Raw genomic sequence first — 16,964 nt, 5'->3', positions numbered from 1 at the left:
AAGATCAAAGGAAAAATATCCTAGGGTGAAGATTAATGGAAAAAAAAAAAAACACAAAAAAAACAATGATAGAGAAAGTGGCCCCAATAATTGACAAAAAGACAGAAAATAACTATGCCTTGAGATTTGATATTTTTAGACAAGTCGGTAATTCTACTAAAAACAAACAAACAAACAAACAAAAAAAAACCTGTTTCCAAACAAAAGTTATAAAATAAATAAAACAGAAAAAAAAAAATACTGGGTCTCTTTGCTCTGAGCAAGACCATAAATGTATTTCTGGTAGAGGCCACAGAAAACAACACTTGATAGCTCCCTTGAATTCCAGAATATCAATAAAAATGGGACAGATGTTCAAGAAATTCTCTTGCAGGTTGGCGGCATAGCAAGCACAGATTCCAAGTGATAAACTCAAATGCTAAAACTCGGATGCTGCTGAAAGATTGTTACCTTTAAAGATCTGGTTTCTGGAAAATGTATCAATGTAGCCTCAGATTCCAAAAGCTCCCAAGCTTTCCCCAAATAGAAATAACAAATAAATGTAATAAAATGAGTTATTCTGATAGAAAAATAAATAAATTATGGAATAATGTTAAACTAAAGAAGAGAAACTTCCTAAATGAACAAGCTCTGTTTTGCCAAGTTTTTTATAAATGGATGTGAAGTGTCTGGGCCTTGCTTGGCTGCACTGGGCTGGTCCTGTGTTTTGAAGGATGCCTTTTTGATTCCCTGACATTTTCCTATAATAGGCTGGCTTTTAGGGAAGAGCACCACATGTGTGGAGCATGGTCATTGCACAGAGTCAGGGCACGTAATACCAACATGATTTATGCGTGGATCTCTGTTGATGTTGGCCTTGGACACCAGGATCCTGGGGTGTCTACCAGGGTCTTCACTGTACACCTGCTGTGATTTCCAGCCCACAGTCAGAGCATTGGGAGAGGGACAAACTGGTAATGGTAGGAAGGACAGGGAGAGGGGAAACTGCTTAGGGATGACACAACTGCCCAGGGTCCTGGAGGGTAGAATGAGCATGAGCAGTGAGGAGGAGGGGAACCAGTAAAAACGGGCTTGGCCTAAATGTGGGGGTTGTTCAGAAGATCTGTATTTCTGTAATTAATTTGTGTCCTGCCTTGTGGACCTACTTGCAACCTCACCCAATGGTTGTTTAGGGGTGGGAGTCACTTTGAACCTCAGCCAATGGTAGTTTATGGGAGGGTCCCAAATCCAAATCAGCCAATGGCAATTGAGGGGCGGGTCCCTCTGCCAACCTCACCCAATGGTAGTTGAGGGGCAGGTACCACTGCCAACCTCAGCCAATGGTAGCTGAGGGGTGGGTCCCAGGTCCAACCTCATCCAATGGTTGTTCAGGGGTTGGACCCACAAACCAGTCCTGGGCTTTTTCTCTTACCACTGAACATAATTGGCCAGAGCTGTTCATTACATTTTGAAAAATAAATTTTTTTACTTTGGAATAATTTTAGATTTCCCCACACAATTGCATAGTTAGTACAGGGTTCCTTGTGCACTGATCTACATAGCTAGTCTCTCTAGTTGTTCACAGCTTCCATAACCCTGGCTCAGTCCTAGGGCCAACGTCAGCCAATGGTAGTTTAGGGGCGGGTCCCACTGCCAACCTCAGCCAATGGTAGTTGCCAGAGGATCCCTCTGGCAACCTCACCCAATGGTTGTTGAGGTGTAGTTCCCACTGACATCATCAGCCAATGGTAGCTGAGGGGCAGGTTCCACGGCCAACCTCAACCAATAGTAGTTGAGAGGCGGGTCCCTCTGCCAACCTCACCCAATAGTAGCGAAGGGGACGACCCACTGCCAATTTCACCCAATGATAGTTGAGGGGCGGGACTCACTCTCAACCTCACCCATTGGTAGTTGAGAGGCGTGATCCCCTTCCTACCTCACCCAATCATTGTTGAGGGGTGGGACTTACTTTTAACCTCACCCAATGGTTGTTGAGGTGTGGCTCCCACTTGCAACATCATCCAATGGTTGTTGAGAGGTGGGACCAAGTGTCAATCTCACCCAATGGTAGATGAGGGTTGGGATCCACTCCCAGCCTTACCCAGTGGTAACTAATGGAGGCGACTCACTGCCAATCTCACCCAATGGTATTTGAGGGGCGTGACCTACTGCCAACCTTACCCAATGGTAGTTGAGGGGCGCTACCTGCTCCAACCTCACCCAATGGTTATTTAGGGGTGGGACCCACTTCCATCCTCAATGAATTGGGTTTGAGGGTGGGACCCACTTTCACCCTCACCCAATGGTTGTTGTTAGGATGGACCCAAAACCAACCTCAACCAATGATTTTTGAGTGCAGGAACCAACTTCTAACCTCACCCAATGATTGTGGAGTGGTGTGACCCATTTTGAACTTCACCCAATATTTTTTGTGAGGTGGGACCCACAAACCAGTCCTTGGGCTTATGCCCTTACCACTGAACATAATAGGATAGAGTTGTTAATTACTTTTGTTTAAAAATAATTTTTTAAAATTTTATTTTTGAATAATTCTAGATTTACCCCACAATTTCATAGTGAGTACAGGGTTCCTGAGCTCAGGTCTGCATAGCTAGTATCTCCTGTTGTTTACAGGTTCCATAACCCTGGCACCGACACAGTTAACTAGTGAATGCTGGTGCCCTGCTTGAACCGAATTATAGACTTGTCTTTCCCTAGTCTTTCTCTAATAGCCTTCTGCTGTTGGAGGATCTACCGAGAACCCCACACTGCTTTTAGCCCCACTGTGCATTGTTTCCCAGTGTTCTTTGTTTTTAGTGACCTTGACATGCTTGGAGGGTGCTGTGTGGAGAGGGGCTATACCATTTGGACAGGTTCAAGACTGGGACTCATGGGGCTTCACTGTATACTTGTGGTGGTTTCCATCCCACAGTCTGAGCATTGGGAGAGATACACATAGTGCCTCATGGTAATGGGAAGAAGGTGGAAGGGGTGGGAAGTGCTTTTGGATGACACAATTGCCCCCAGTCCTTGAGGTTATTTGGACATAAGAAGTGAGGAGGTGTCAGGTCCAGTCAAAAGGTTGGGCCTAAAGATGGGGGTTGTTCAGAGAGATCTGTTTTTCTGTAATAAATTTGTGTCCTGCCTTGTGGACCTACTTCCAAGCTCACCCCATGGTTGTTTAGGGATGGGACCCACTTTGAACCTCAACCAATGGTTGTTGAGGGGTGGGTCCCACTCCGAACCTCAGCCAATGGTAGTTGAGGCATGGGACCCACTCTCAACCTCACCCAATGGTAGTTGCATTAAATTATAAATAATAATACAAGATAAACTTTGTATTCTAGATACTCACAACTATGAGCCTATTTTTGTCCCATCTGGTATATAAGTTGGAAATACATACTCATGACAGAAAGGTCAACAAAATGGACCCTTAGTTGATGAGCCAATGAAAATCTCTCAATTTTCTGTCTTTTTAACATGTTATTAAGTATTATATTTCCCTCACTATATTTGCAAAACAAATATCATGCCTTTATCATTAAAAATGTATTATATTTGCATTTAGATGCATTCATTTTTACTGGACATTCTTCCAAAGGATTATCATTGAACTTAGACTTAGGAATGACTAACTGGTGCCACACTGTTGTACCATGACACTGGAGTAATAATTTGTAAAAATGACAGTCTGTGTGACTAAGATAAATTTTCTAACTGCTCTGAGTCTTTAAAATTTCTTCAAACAAAAATATACTTATTATGCTTAATTTAATGTATTGGTACAAAATGGACTCAATAAATGTTAGTTTCTCCATTTTCCTTTTATCACACAGCCTAACATTTCATCAAGTAGAGATTCATTGCTATTAATAAACCACCTCATTTAAAATTGAAATGTCTCTGGGAAGCTTAAGATTTTTATATCTTATTTTCAGTTAATTTAATTAGACTATTTTATGCCTGGAAACTAAACCCAACCTCCAAGATTGAGTACACTATGGAAGCAGGATTTCGATAGGGATGGTGAAAAGGTGATATATGTGACTTAAATGTATGGCACTTGAAATAAATTATATCTGGTTTAAAAGAATTAAACTCAGAATTTTCAAGGTGAACACTGTAAGAATTTTCCAATGGAGAGTAGGAGCAGATCCACTTTCTGTTCTGGTCTGCTTGGACTTTTTAATTCCTGGGGTTCTCTTCTTATTACAATAAGCTTAACATAAAAGGAGCAAAAGGGGAGAAGTGTGGAGGGCATTTTTTCTTTAAATACTTAAAACAACTTTTTAAAAAATTTCCGATAGCCACGCTGAGAGAGGAAGTTCTTCAGATATCATCCCTTAATAACATAAAAGGGACAATTTAAGAGCAATTTGTACACAGAGTAGAGAACTGAATATTATAAACACCCGGTTTATAATTTCCTGTATAATGATACAGTCTTTCTTTCTGTCGAGCCCCCAGGAGTTAGTCCTTTTCACATAGAATCCCATTTTCTAATCTGCACTACAAGCACTGTAAGATATCTAGCAACGAGTCCAATTCTGGTCCAGCATTTCATATATTGTCACCTTGCTGGATACATTGACACCTCACAATGACCCCATGAAATAGGAGCTATTTTTTCCATCACGATTATTTTACCAACAAGGAAATTGAGGCCAGGTGTAATGCTTGCAGATATCACAGTTGAAATTAGAATTTTGATAGTTTATTTTCAGTACCAGTGCTCAAAACATTATGCCCTAATGAATACAGCCCATAAATTGCTTTTTAAAATCAGACCATATCTTTGAGGTTTTATTTTATACTGGGGCTATTTTTTGGCAAATTGTTTTTTTTACTAAACATTGTTAATGTTGACATTATTGCAGGTGTCCTCTTATTCCCCCTCCATCCACCCCTACTTTCTCTCTCCTACCTTAATAGAAAGTTTCTCTGCATACTTTTTACATGCTATTTTATATTCAAAGAGTGTTAAAATATTTTATGGTGATATATGTGAATAAAATAAAACTCTTGTTTCCTTGTTCAAATATTACTGTAGACTGACAGACTGACATATATATACACTTATCTTTCTTCCTATCAAAACATGATAGATAATTTTCTACCAAAGCCTCCCATTGAACGTCAGGTGATTCCCAAGCTTTGGTTCTTGCACATGTGCCCTTCAGTCTTTACAATATGTCTTTGCAAATAGAACTTCTGGTAGAACCTAAATAGTAGAATTTAGTAAAATTTTAGCACTATAGCATACCTTTGTCTTACATATTGTGTGTGTGTGTGTGTGTGTGTGTGTGTGTGTGTGTGTGAGAGAGAGAGAGAGAGAGAGAGAGAGAGAGAGAGAATAAGTTACCAGTAAAATGGTTGAATAATGCACAGAAATGGAAATGTGTGGTGTTTTCAGGTTTTGCACACACACACACACACACACACACACACACACACACACTGAAACAAATACACATTTTTGGATCAGATTTAAGCCCATCAGGAAGACCCCTGAAGCCTGTTAGTGGTCTTCGGTCCTTTGAGAGCACTCGGTGTCTGTGGAGAGCAGACAAGGCCACACAGGTGAACTTCTTTAATTCTTGCAGCATAGTTCTTCCATCTCCACCCAAGTCCTTACCACCAGTTAGGAGGGATTTTATTTCAGAACTTGCCCAGGGCTAGATGATCCCTGTGCGAACCTCTTAGCAGCAAATTACGTGATCGATGCTGCCGGACTGGCCTGGAGTCTCCACACCACCTCCACCCCTCATTGTGCGGCCACCACATTCACTTTCAGAATTTAACCTGTGCAGCGAAAGAGCCTGGGGCCTTTCTATAGCTTCCACGTTTTTCTGTTGAGAACCATGAGAGGAGTTGCCCATTTTCATGCTTTATTTAACTTCTTGTAACAGATTTGGAAATAACTGGGGCATCCAACAACAATCCTTGGAAAATCTACAGTTTCCTTCATAGAGCTCTGAATTAGCTTGGCTGTTCATCAAGCAACATCTGAACCAAATCAGAGCCGATGGGCTGGCCAAGTCAGAGGGAGGTACCTTAGCTCCTTTAAACCCTTCATTCTTTCTTATTCCTCAGTTCTGAGTACAAGCTGGAACGACTGGTATTCTTCCTGAACACTAATTTAAAGTTGGCCAGATTCACAGAAGCTTAGCTCTAAAAAACTCTGGAGTCCTAACTGCTACCTAACTGCTTCGTGTTATAGAAGAGGAAGTTGAGTCTTGGTCACAAAAATAATGGGGCATTCTCAAAGTCACAATGTTACTAGCAAATCTGGAAACAGAACCCTTGATCTCCGAGTCCTTCTATTGTAATCATGCTTCTAAATTATTGCCTCACTAGAATAAAAAGGTTGAGCTTTATTATGGAACAAATGCATGTGCACCCACTCTTTGTATTATTTTTTGGCAGCCTTGCCTAAAAACACTATTAGTAAATTGAATACTAATCTTATTTTACCCATTATTTACAAGATGCTGTTCGTCATCAGTACCATGATCATTCCTAAAAAAAATAATAGTTATCAGGACACCACTCAGAAATCTTACTTTTTGTGTTTTCAGGAACCTTTTTGTTTCTCCACCTTCAATATCTATGGTTTCTATTATTTTTCACTTGGGTTCCCTGTCTCCTTCTGCAGAGAAGTTGATCATGCAGTGAGTACAATGATGTCAATAGGAATTGACATCTTTTCAGCACTGGTTTAAGGGTTAGGAAAGATAGAGACAGTCTTTCTGATAAGTGTGGCAAGAATAAAAACAAACAAAAAACCATTCTCAGGGGTGAATCTAATCAGACTAAATGAATCATTTTGCCCGCTGGGCAGAGGGTTCTGAGGGGGTGACTACCAACCAGGGGTTGGGGTGGGACAGAATCCCAGCTACTGTGATAAAAATCCCACCAGAGCCTGGCCAGTGTAGCTTAGTGGTTGAGCATCGACCTATGAATTAGGAGGTCAGAATTCCATTCCCAGGTTGTAGGCTGGATCCCTAATAAGGAGCATAGAGGAAGTAGACAATCAATGATTCCCTCTCATCATTCATGTTTCTATCTCTCTCTCCCTCTCCCTTCCTCTATGAAATCAATACAAATTATATATATTATGGCAAGAAAGGACCCTAGAGCAGCGTTTTTCAACCGCTGTTCTGCTGCACACTAGTGTGCCGCGAGATGTTGCCTGGTGTGCCGTAGGTGCAGACAAGACAAGAATTTTATAATTTTTCACTATTTTGTTTACTTAATATTTCATAATAAAGTAATTATAAAATACTTTCTTTGTGTTTATTTGATTCCTATTCAAGAGAATTACTTTATATATAGTCAATATAGGCACAGAGTTAAATTTTTTTTATCATTTTCTAATGGTGGTGTGCCTCGTGATTTTTTTCATGAAACAAGTGTGCCTTTGCCCAAAAAAGGTTGAAAAACACTGCCCTAGAGCATAAGATTCAAATTTTAAAGAGACGGATGGATGCCATGCTTAAGAAGTAGCAACAAATAATGCAGAAAATGCACTGTAGGACTCGAGGGCACTAAAAGATGCAAAGCTGAGTGCATGGAATAGTGCTTTCCTGATTGGATACTTCCGGGAGCAAAATGGACACAGTCATTGTGTTAAACACTGAGCTATTAAGATTGCTTGATATGAAAGGGAGTCTACCCTGACTAATACCTAATACTGTATGTTGCCAATATTTTCTCCATGATTGTTTATATTTGTAAACTTTGTTCATGATGCCCTAATAGAAATGCTGGTGTGTGTGTGTGTGTGTGTGTTTGTGTGTGTGTGTGTGTGTGTGTGTGTTTTAAATTTACCTTTATTGTTGACAGTATTATAGATATTCCCCCTTTGGACCCCATTGGCCCCCTCCTCCTTGCTCCCACCCACACCCAGGCCATCACCCCACTATTTTTATTATGCCAGACCTGTGAGTTTATTCCTTTTTGTCTTATTAGGACAGTTTTTAGCCACTCTCATCTCCAAGGATGAGTATGGACCTATCACTTTGAAATTCCTCAGTGATGTAACTCTTGGGCAAACAGTGAGGAAACAAGCAGTCTTCAGTGTTTTCAGTCCAATGCTGATGTTTCATCATTACATCATTAACTATGTCATCATTTTTTACTTATCTCTTAAGTACTAGTGAGAACCTGGCTAAGTGAAAGATTACAAGAAATAGTCCCATCCTTGAATAAGGGTTCCCAGTATATTTAATTTATAATATTTTGAAGTATTTCTAAGAATAATAATTACTTTCTAATTTCTATAAATTATAGTAGTTAGACCAACACTTCTTTGTTTAAGATCAACAGTTGAAACTCATGAACTAATATCAAACTTGTGCTCCAGCTTAGTTGAATTTCTTGTCACCTTTGAGTCACGTTACTTAACCATGACATCACACTCAATTCAGCCTAATGCTCTTTTTGTCTGAAACTAGAGAAAGTGATAAATGGCTCCTATTATTCATCTGTCAAACTATAGACCACATAGGAGAAAATTAAAGATCACCAAGAAAACTCATGTGTTTCTCTCAAAGTCTCAGGATAGTTGACACACTCACTTCTTGCATTCTCTACACAGGGTCCATTTTTTAGTCTATCTGAGGCATCTCTATCATTGTGGGGGCAGGATTAAGGACTGGTCTGCTGATGGCCAGATTTCATATATGCAAGGATAAAACAGAATTTCCATGTGCTAGTAACAGATGAGTCTAATTATGCTCACAGTTGTGTCACTCATAAGGCAACTCTTGCACCTAACTGGCCCTTTGCTTCTTTTCCCAGAGTTCTCTACCAAAGAGATGATACTTTCTAGTCTCTAGTGCTTGAGCTCATGCTGACTTGACTAATTACTGATCCCAGCTGTTCTTCTATAGCAACACACAGTTTCACATCTGCAGGGCCATTTGGATCACAGATGTGAGTGGCAAAGATCACTGCTTGACTATGTTTGGAAATTTGGGGTTGTAGTTAGACTTGAAGTCAATTTAAAATGAAAAGTTTTAATTACCTTGTAGTCTTGACTATATGATGACTTTCAACAAGTATATCTTTTTGTGGATTGGAAACTAAACTCTACAATCTGAAATACACCTTAATATATGTAAAGATTGCACACATACATAAGCAACAAAAAAAGGAGGGTTTAAACCTAAAAAAGTAAATTAAGATCTCTAATTAACTGGGAATGAAAACCATGAATGTTGAATTTCTACTGATGAGCTATGTGACCCTAACAAGTCAACTAACATCATGTGGTTTGTTTTTCCCATTGATAAAACAAGGTAGGATTAGATGTTCTGTAATAAAATTTTTGTTTCTAATATTATGATATCATAATTTAAGTTAAATAGGGAACAGAGCTACCAAAATATCATAATTATATGAAAAATGAGGTTTCTCTTAGAAAACACAGAGGATATCATAAGTAGGAAATGCAGCCTGGCAGATTTAGAAAAACATATGCTTGGTACAAAAAGTTATAAACAACAATGATCAATCAATAAATGGATAGTGAAACCTGAGAGTAATAGCAATACAATGTGATATGTGAAAACTATTATTTTAGAAAATGAAAGTGAACAGCAAAACTAGTGAGGAAAGGAAAAGGGAGATGGACGGGTTTGACAGCACAAAGTCCTGCTCAGTCTTTACTGGTCTCTAAATGAGTGATACCAATGTTATTTTTAAAGAGGAAATCAGAGAACAACAGGCAAACACTTTCATCACTGGTGAATATTTTCTCTCAAGCTAACAACCATCTCTTTGGACCTTTTCCTCCATCAACATATTACCCATTTGAAAAAAAACTTTTGAAGGTTCTCTGTTGAAAAGAATTGTTTTAAAGATAATGGCTATCTCTGAGGAAAAAATAATACTTGATTACATTTCTGTAGACATAACTAATTCAGGGGCTTTTCATTCAAGTTTGGATCTTTCTTCCTTCCTCACTTCCCCCTTTTTTCACATATATTTACATTGTTTGAATTTCCAAAGCACTTGGTGTGGCTTCAAAATTGAAGTGTTGCAATATTCTCAACTTACAATATTGTGTCTATTGAAATTATTATCATCAGTATTGTACAGAGGAGACTGTTTAATTTTTCCTCTAAAATTTTTCATGGTTTTACATGTTCTCACACCCTCCACATATGTACCTAATTGTCATGTCTCAGCGGGTAATTCAATTTTTTATCCATTCAAGCCCTCCCTCCACCATGTCCCCACCCTACCCCCTAGGCCTTTACCAAAATAAATTATGTCTGTGTCCAAGGGCTATGCACCTATATAGTTTGGTTGATCTCTTCCAGTCCTCTCCATATTAGTGTTAATTTTCTCTGTGAGCTTTCTAATAAGTCTTTAATATATTGCTTCATGATATTGCAGAAATAACGGATTCTATGTTTTTCAAACCCAATGGTCAACCACCAAGCTTTTAGGAGTACTATGAGGAGTCAAAAAATGGCACAGTATAAAGCATTTAATCCAATTGCTGCAATTGATGAATGTTCTGAACATTGTAGCTATTAATATTTAAATTTAAACTCCTGGTATTGGATATTATAAACACCTGGAAATTCTGTTATTTGATAACTCAGTTATGAATTGTTTCAGCCATACATGAAGTATCCATCTAATTTATGTTTTCCTTAGTTATATTGAGTTCATTTTAGATATACCTAGACCTCAATAGCTGTTTTTTAAAGCACATTTTGCAATATTTAAGTAGTAAGTTTTTCATAGCATTATCTTATCCTCTTTTGACCCTAGACTTTGTTGGATTTTGCATCATTACTAATGTTACAAACAACAAATCTGTATGAAATGTATTTGTATCCTTTTTAAGCTAGTAAGTTATAATTCTTTCTCTTTTTTTCCCATTAGGAATAAGTCTTTATTCATTCATTTTATTTTCCCAGGGAAAAGAGGGGAAGGGGAAAAGTCAGCATGTGTTTTACAAAACGATAGCAAGTAGAAGTACCCGGCACAGCAAAATCAACCTCAAATAAAACAGTCCCCAGCGATGGAGGTCACCAAAGCCCAAGAGGGCTCAGTCCCCTGTAGTTTAGAAATGAGAAGGAATCAGGGAAAGAACAGACAGGTACTTGCTTTCCTACCCTCCCTCCAACCCCATAAATTCAAGATTTCACACAAAGCTTTGGTTTCTAGCAGTAAACATTGGAGTTACATTCGTCAGTCTCCTATTAAACAATCTTGTGGTTACTTTGACGTAAGTTGTTTTGCCCTGGCATAAAAGTTCCTGAGTGACTTGGATATACATTCATCTCCCCTTTCTTGGTTTCCGAACCCCATTTTCAAAATGAAAGGCCCCCTTATTGCTGCTTTCTACCGTAGATTAGAAATTAAAACATAGCAATCTGAACGTTTGGCATGGATCACATATCAAGGAATGGTCTTCACTCAAGATATTGGAAAGAAGGGATGGAGCATTCTTAACTTCTTCAGGATTTTTGCACAAATCATTTAAGAGATGGGGTGACAACCCACACATTAAATGTGTATGCATGTGGGAAAATGGGCTTTGCCGGGTGCAGATAGAAGAGGGTCGGAGTCAAATTTTAAGGAACGAAGATCTGGTCCAAAATAGGAAATAGGGGAAGAGAAAGCAAAAGAAAGGATGGTTCAAGACCCCCACTTCAAGAAGAGGTGTTCCCAAGGTTATGTTTCAGATCTTTTTGCCTGGTGCAGAACGTTTTGTCAAAGATGCTTTGGCTATTTTTCTCAATACAAAAAAGGTTGTAAACAATAAAACCCCAAAAGAACATGGAGAAAGACCAACACGTTTACACAGACTAGGCCACCTAGCAATCACCAAATCAGCTACTGTGAAGTCCTACAAACTCAGACAAACACAATAATTAGAGAGGGGCAGCAATTGGGGGGGTGGGAAAGAACTCAGGATCAGACACACATCACCCAATGCATTCTATTGTATTTGCCCCATTTCAACACAGTGAGGTAGAATTTCAGTGATCTCATGGCATGTTAACGAAACCCGCTCTTTTCCTTTAGCTACTGAGACACTAATCATTGCTGCAGCAGAGAAGGGCACTGGCCCTGAGCACCACAAAGAAGCCATTGCTGATGGTGTCTCTGGAAGCCAAAGAGGAAAAAGCAAAGAGTTTTTAAAGGTTAAGGAATGTAGTCATTGCTTCATATATCCACCCCTGAGTAGCTCAAGATGGGTAGAGAGGTCGTGTTCTTAAAAGCTCTCTTTATCAACCTTGTTGTGCCTGGTAGGCCTAGCCCAATCCAGTTAGGGATGGATTTGGTATGTAATGTGAGTCCCAAACCCCTGGGATTACAGGTATGGGACAGGAATTCTTGGTTACGCATATATAGACATCCTGCATCTCACCTTGGCTTTCCCTTTGTGCCTTTCACCTAGCCAAGCCTCTCCTAACCTTTGCACCAACCACCCATTCCTGTTCAGACCAATTTCCCATCTTCTGGTAGGAGATCAAGGAATGAGGCTACCCCATTCAAATCTAGTCTTTCACAAAACATTGAAGGTGGAGGGGTTTCAAGAGGATACTGTGGCAGAAAAGCCAGCTCTGATTGGCAAAAATGAGGTCATTCAATAGACTATACACTACAAATAGATGTTCTCCATGATGATAAAACAAAGTATTCCTCCTGCGCAGACCCAGAGCTTCTGCCCACTTCTCCCTGAGATTGCTCATGTACCTGAGAACACAGTGCAGGAATGAGGGCTGTAGATGAAAAGACACAAAAATACAAACCCAGAATATTTGTGTTACAAAAAAGAAGAAAAAGTCTAAATGCACAAGATACGTCATTTGCACACAGCTAGTGCAGCTGTATCCTGGAGAAAGTGGGGCCCAAGGTGCCGTTATCCAAGGGATCAAATAAATAAAATGGTATTGGTACAGAAATGGGGTGGGAGTGAGCTTAGGAGCAGTTCCTCAACCATCCCTGTTGCCTATCATCACAACCCATTGCTTGGGGCAATTCTCAGCACCTGATCCCAAGAGTGGGTGACGAGGGGACAAGATGTGGAAAAACCCTGCCTTACCCCTGAGAGATTCCCTCCCACAGAATGCAGTTGTTTTGTGGCCTGGGTTCTGGCCTCATGTTCACCTTTTCACTTTGTCAGGGGAAATATTATGATTATATATCTCCTTCTTTAAAAGGAAGACAACTGCCCGATAACCAGGCCACTTTCAAAAGCTGGAGATTCTGGGGGTGGAGACTCAACTAAGGCATGTAGGGAGGGAGTTCCCCCAAAGACCTCACATGCATTTGGATCGAGTGTAGTTGGAGTTCCTTTGCCTCCCCTCCCCCGTGCCAAGAGGGAAGAGGGAGTGATGCTGTGGAACCCGGCCAGAGATACATGGCAGTGCCTGCTGCCCCCTACCCACCCTGTCCCCACTTTCTCCCATCTGCCGACGGATGCCTGCTCCTTGCAACTTTCTGATCACAAAAGCGTAGCCCCCCACACCCACTCGGGCTCCATTCTGGGCATTTGGAAGCAGGGCAGGGCTATGGATCTCTTCTTCTTCATCCCAGAAGTAGGCTGGCTTTCCCTGTGAGCTGGGGGCCTGCTGGGCCTTCAGTGGACAGGAGGCCACCCTACAGCTGATGCTTTGGCAGAAGTGGCACGTCTTGGGCTGGGGCAGGAGCTTGCATTCCTTGGCATGATGGTCTGACCACATGTGTCAAACACAAGGCCCGCGGGCCAAATCCAGCCCGCCAGGCCTTGCAATGTGGCCCGCACCGCGCTGTCATCACTGCACTCCGCTGTCAGTTTATGACATTGTCAGTTTATGACTGTTCAGTAAACCATTCGGCCCGCGATTTAGGCTGGATTTTAGATTTTGGCCCCTTCTCTGATTGAGTTCGACACCCCTAGTAGACCTCCACTGTGGTAGCACCTGCCTCCCTTCAATCTATGCCTCTGCATGTTCTTCCCTTTTGGCCGCCTCTCACTCCCAATACAGAATACCCCACCGGGGCCAGTGACTCGGATAGATTCCAGGCCCTGGGTGGACTTCTTGATTGATTGATTGATTGATTGACTGATTATAGTATCACATAATTGTCCTCCTCCCTCCATTCCCAACCCAAACCCCTCCCTACATATGCCCCCACCCTCCTGTTGTCCGTGGCCACTGGCTAGGCCCATATGCATGCACACAAGTCCTTTGGTTGATCTCTTCCCCTTACCCCCACCCTCCCCTACTCTCCCTCTGAGGTTTGAGAGACTGATGGCTGTTTCTCTTTTCTCTGGATCTGTTTTTGTTCATCTTAGAGGTGAACTCCACTGCCTCGCCTTCCTTCAGGCTCTGGAAGCCCTCCATGTGCAGTTGACTCTAGTGCACAAAGACATCCACGGGTGGGTGGAGCGCGACCCCAGCGCGCGGTCAGGGACAGGAAGCCGAACCCCATGCGCAGGTTGAATCACTTACAGATGCCTGCTCCGCTCATGCAGCAGCTGCGGGTCCTCTGACGCCCAGCCCGGGCAGCGTCCTCCTTCATCTTCTCCTCTGACGCCTTGGCAGCAGCCACCTGCAAACTGCTAGTTTGACTCGGAGCCCATGGTAGTGGGCTAAGCCCGCGGCCTGGGCCCCAGGTCGGTGGCTGCTGGCCCCAGAGATGTCCGGAGGCAAAGGGGTGGCTCTGAGGAGAGGCTGCTACATCTTCTCCAGCACCTAGTAAGTTCTATTTCAAACTTTTAAAAGCAGCTGCATCTTTGCGAACTGATTTTGACTTCTTAGGACATGGATATTTTTTGCTGGGATCCCCAGCTCCAAATGATAACAAGCCTTCCAACAATATGGATGCTATTGGCCTGTCAGCTCCTAAAGGATGGGATCCAAGTGGTTTCCACCTGTAGATGCCCCAGAGGCTGCCTTATAGTTAGTTCCTTTTAGGAAACCGTTCTCAGTAAAAAGGCAATTAGGAATATCTACCTCCTGAAAAATGTCTCTAGAAAGAACAGACATTTCTTTCAGACATAGACGACTGGCTAAGAAAGAAAGAAAAAAATCACAGAGTCCAATGCTGTCAATTTCCCTTCAAACAACTCGGGGGAGAAAAGTTGCATTAGCGAAAAAGACTCTTTAGCCCTCAGGTGCTAGCCTTTAGATTGTGTAGGAGGAGAAAGAGTATGTGGAGACTGAGATCCAGAAAGCGTCTAATAAGCTCTGTAGGGAATATTTATATAATTCAGCCTCTGTGAGATAATGATGGGCTCAAGGGGGAAGGGTGTTTATTTTTGCCCCCCCTCCACCCCCCCCTCAGGGTTAGGTTTCTGATTCAAAGAATGCACTTAGTAAATAGTGCTTTGGCCAATTGGTATATCTCTTAGACCATGCAGATGGTAGCCTTCTGGGAGAAAGTGCTAAAAAATCACATAGAATTTTTTTTTCTTAGACTTTCGCCATCATTTTTATTGGGTAGGAGGGGAAACAAGAAGAATTTCCAAGGGCCTTTGTTTAAAAATAAAATAAGGAACCGTGTAGATGGTTTTCTCTCATGTGCGTGATGACTGAAACTCATCTGAAAAGACAAGGTCTCGCTGAAGGTGTCCAGCGTTCTTGCTTTATGCCAATCTCTCCCCTTTTGTACTTGGCCCTGCAAGCTGTGCCTAGTAGACATCCTGGTTATCCCAACCCCAGCACCCTCTCTCTAACTTTGGGAGATCACTAGCTTCTGGACACTCCCGGGCATTAGTTATGGGTGATGGTGATCCTTTATTTTCTCTCTCAGAGGTTTTGCTATATTCTATTTCCCTGGCATTCCAACTTTCACTCACATGAAAGTCCTCAGATAAAAATGATTTATTAGGGAGAGAGAGGAATAGTTCATAAAAACCCTGGCCCTGTTCAAAAAGGAATTAAATAATGTAAACATATAACTACCATCTCTCTTCCCATTTACCTTAATTAGGAAACCAATCTATCAATATATGTTTTGCTTTGTAACTATATCTCCATTTTTAAAAAGGAGAGACTATCTGAAAAAAAACCAACAACACCTATAATCATTAAATTTTACTGCATTTTATATGTGGTCGAAAAAATACCCTAAATTGATTAATAATCAGCCTAATAAAAGTTTCATGATTTTTATTCCCTTAAATTATCTACATGTAATGTATTTTCTATATATTTAGGTGGAAAACAATCATAAAAATCCTGAGTGAAGGTCAGAATACAAAAAAAAAAAAGTTTTCCTTTCTAGAGTCTGTTTTCTAAATTATTTTTAATTGTTGATTTTTTTAAAACTTTACTACAGAGACTAGGTGAAACATGAAGTGGAATGTGCTTTAAAGAAAAGAAAAAGAATTATTTCAAAACAAACACAGAATTTTTAAATAGTTTGTATTATTCTAATGCTGTATAATAGTTGTAGTATAATTCTGTGTACTAGTGCATATACAGTTAATTACAATTGTAGAAATCCCAGGATATACACAATACAAAGATATATATATATATATATATATATATATATATATATATATATATATTAGTTAATATTCACCAGAGGCTATTTTTTCCATTGATTCTTAAAGAGCATGGAGAGGAAGTAGGAGGGGAAAAAGAGAAATATCAATGTGAGAGAGACACATCAATTTTTGCCTCCCACACACCACACACCCCCTGACCCAGGGGTCTGGGATGGAGCCTGGAACTGAGGTACCTGCCCTTGACTAGAAATCAAACTGAGACCTTTTAGTCCTTAGGCCCACAGATTAACCCAGAACTGTCATATATTAATGCTTTTTATTATTAAATAATATAAATAATTTGAGAATTAATATGTAAGTTAGGAAATCTAACATTTTAATATTAAAATTGCATTTCCTCTAGATCCTTTTATAATATCACAGAGATTGCTTTATCTTGATGTTTTATAATTTTCTTTTGGAGATTAACATAACCTTCTCTCCAACTCAAAAATGCAATTTTGGAAGC

At 40.5% G+C, this 16,964-nt stretch overlaps 1 pseudogene across 1 annotated transcript; it reads right to left on the bottom strand.

Annotated features, from left to right (window-relative positions):
* Positions 1 to 4,090: 4,090 nt before the first annotated feature.
* On the bottom strand, positions 4,091 to 14,581 carry LOC311628479 (protein lin-28 homolog A-like; annotated as a pseudogene). The gene is made up of 5 exons: positions 14,289 to 14,581; positions 13,894 to 14,035; positions 13,404 to 13,687; positions 5,697 to 5,831; positions 4,091 to 4,201 (listed from the first exon to the last, which is right to left on the bottom strand). The product of its transcript is annotated as a protein lin-28 homolog A-like (transcript).
* Positions 14,582 to 16,964: the final 2,383 nt, after the last annotated feature.

Source organism: Pipistrellus hanaki, assembly GCF_964339955.1.
Source record: "Pipistrellus hanaki genome assembly, chromosome: 9".
Lineage (NCBI taxonomy): Eukaryota > Metazoa > Chordata > Mammalia > Chiroptera > Vespertilionidae > Pipistrellus > Pipistrellus hanaki.
The sequence above is the reverse complement of the archived record's forward strand: the minus strand, read 5'-3'. Positions and strand labels throughout refer to the sequence as shown.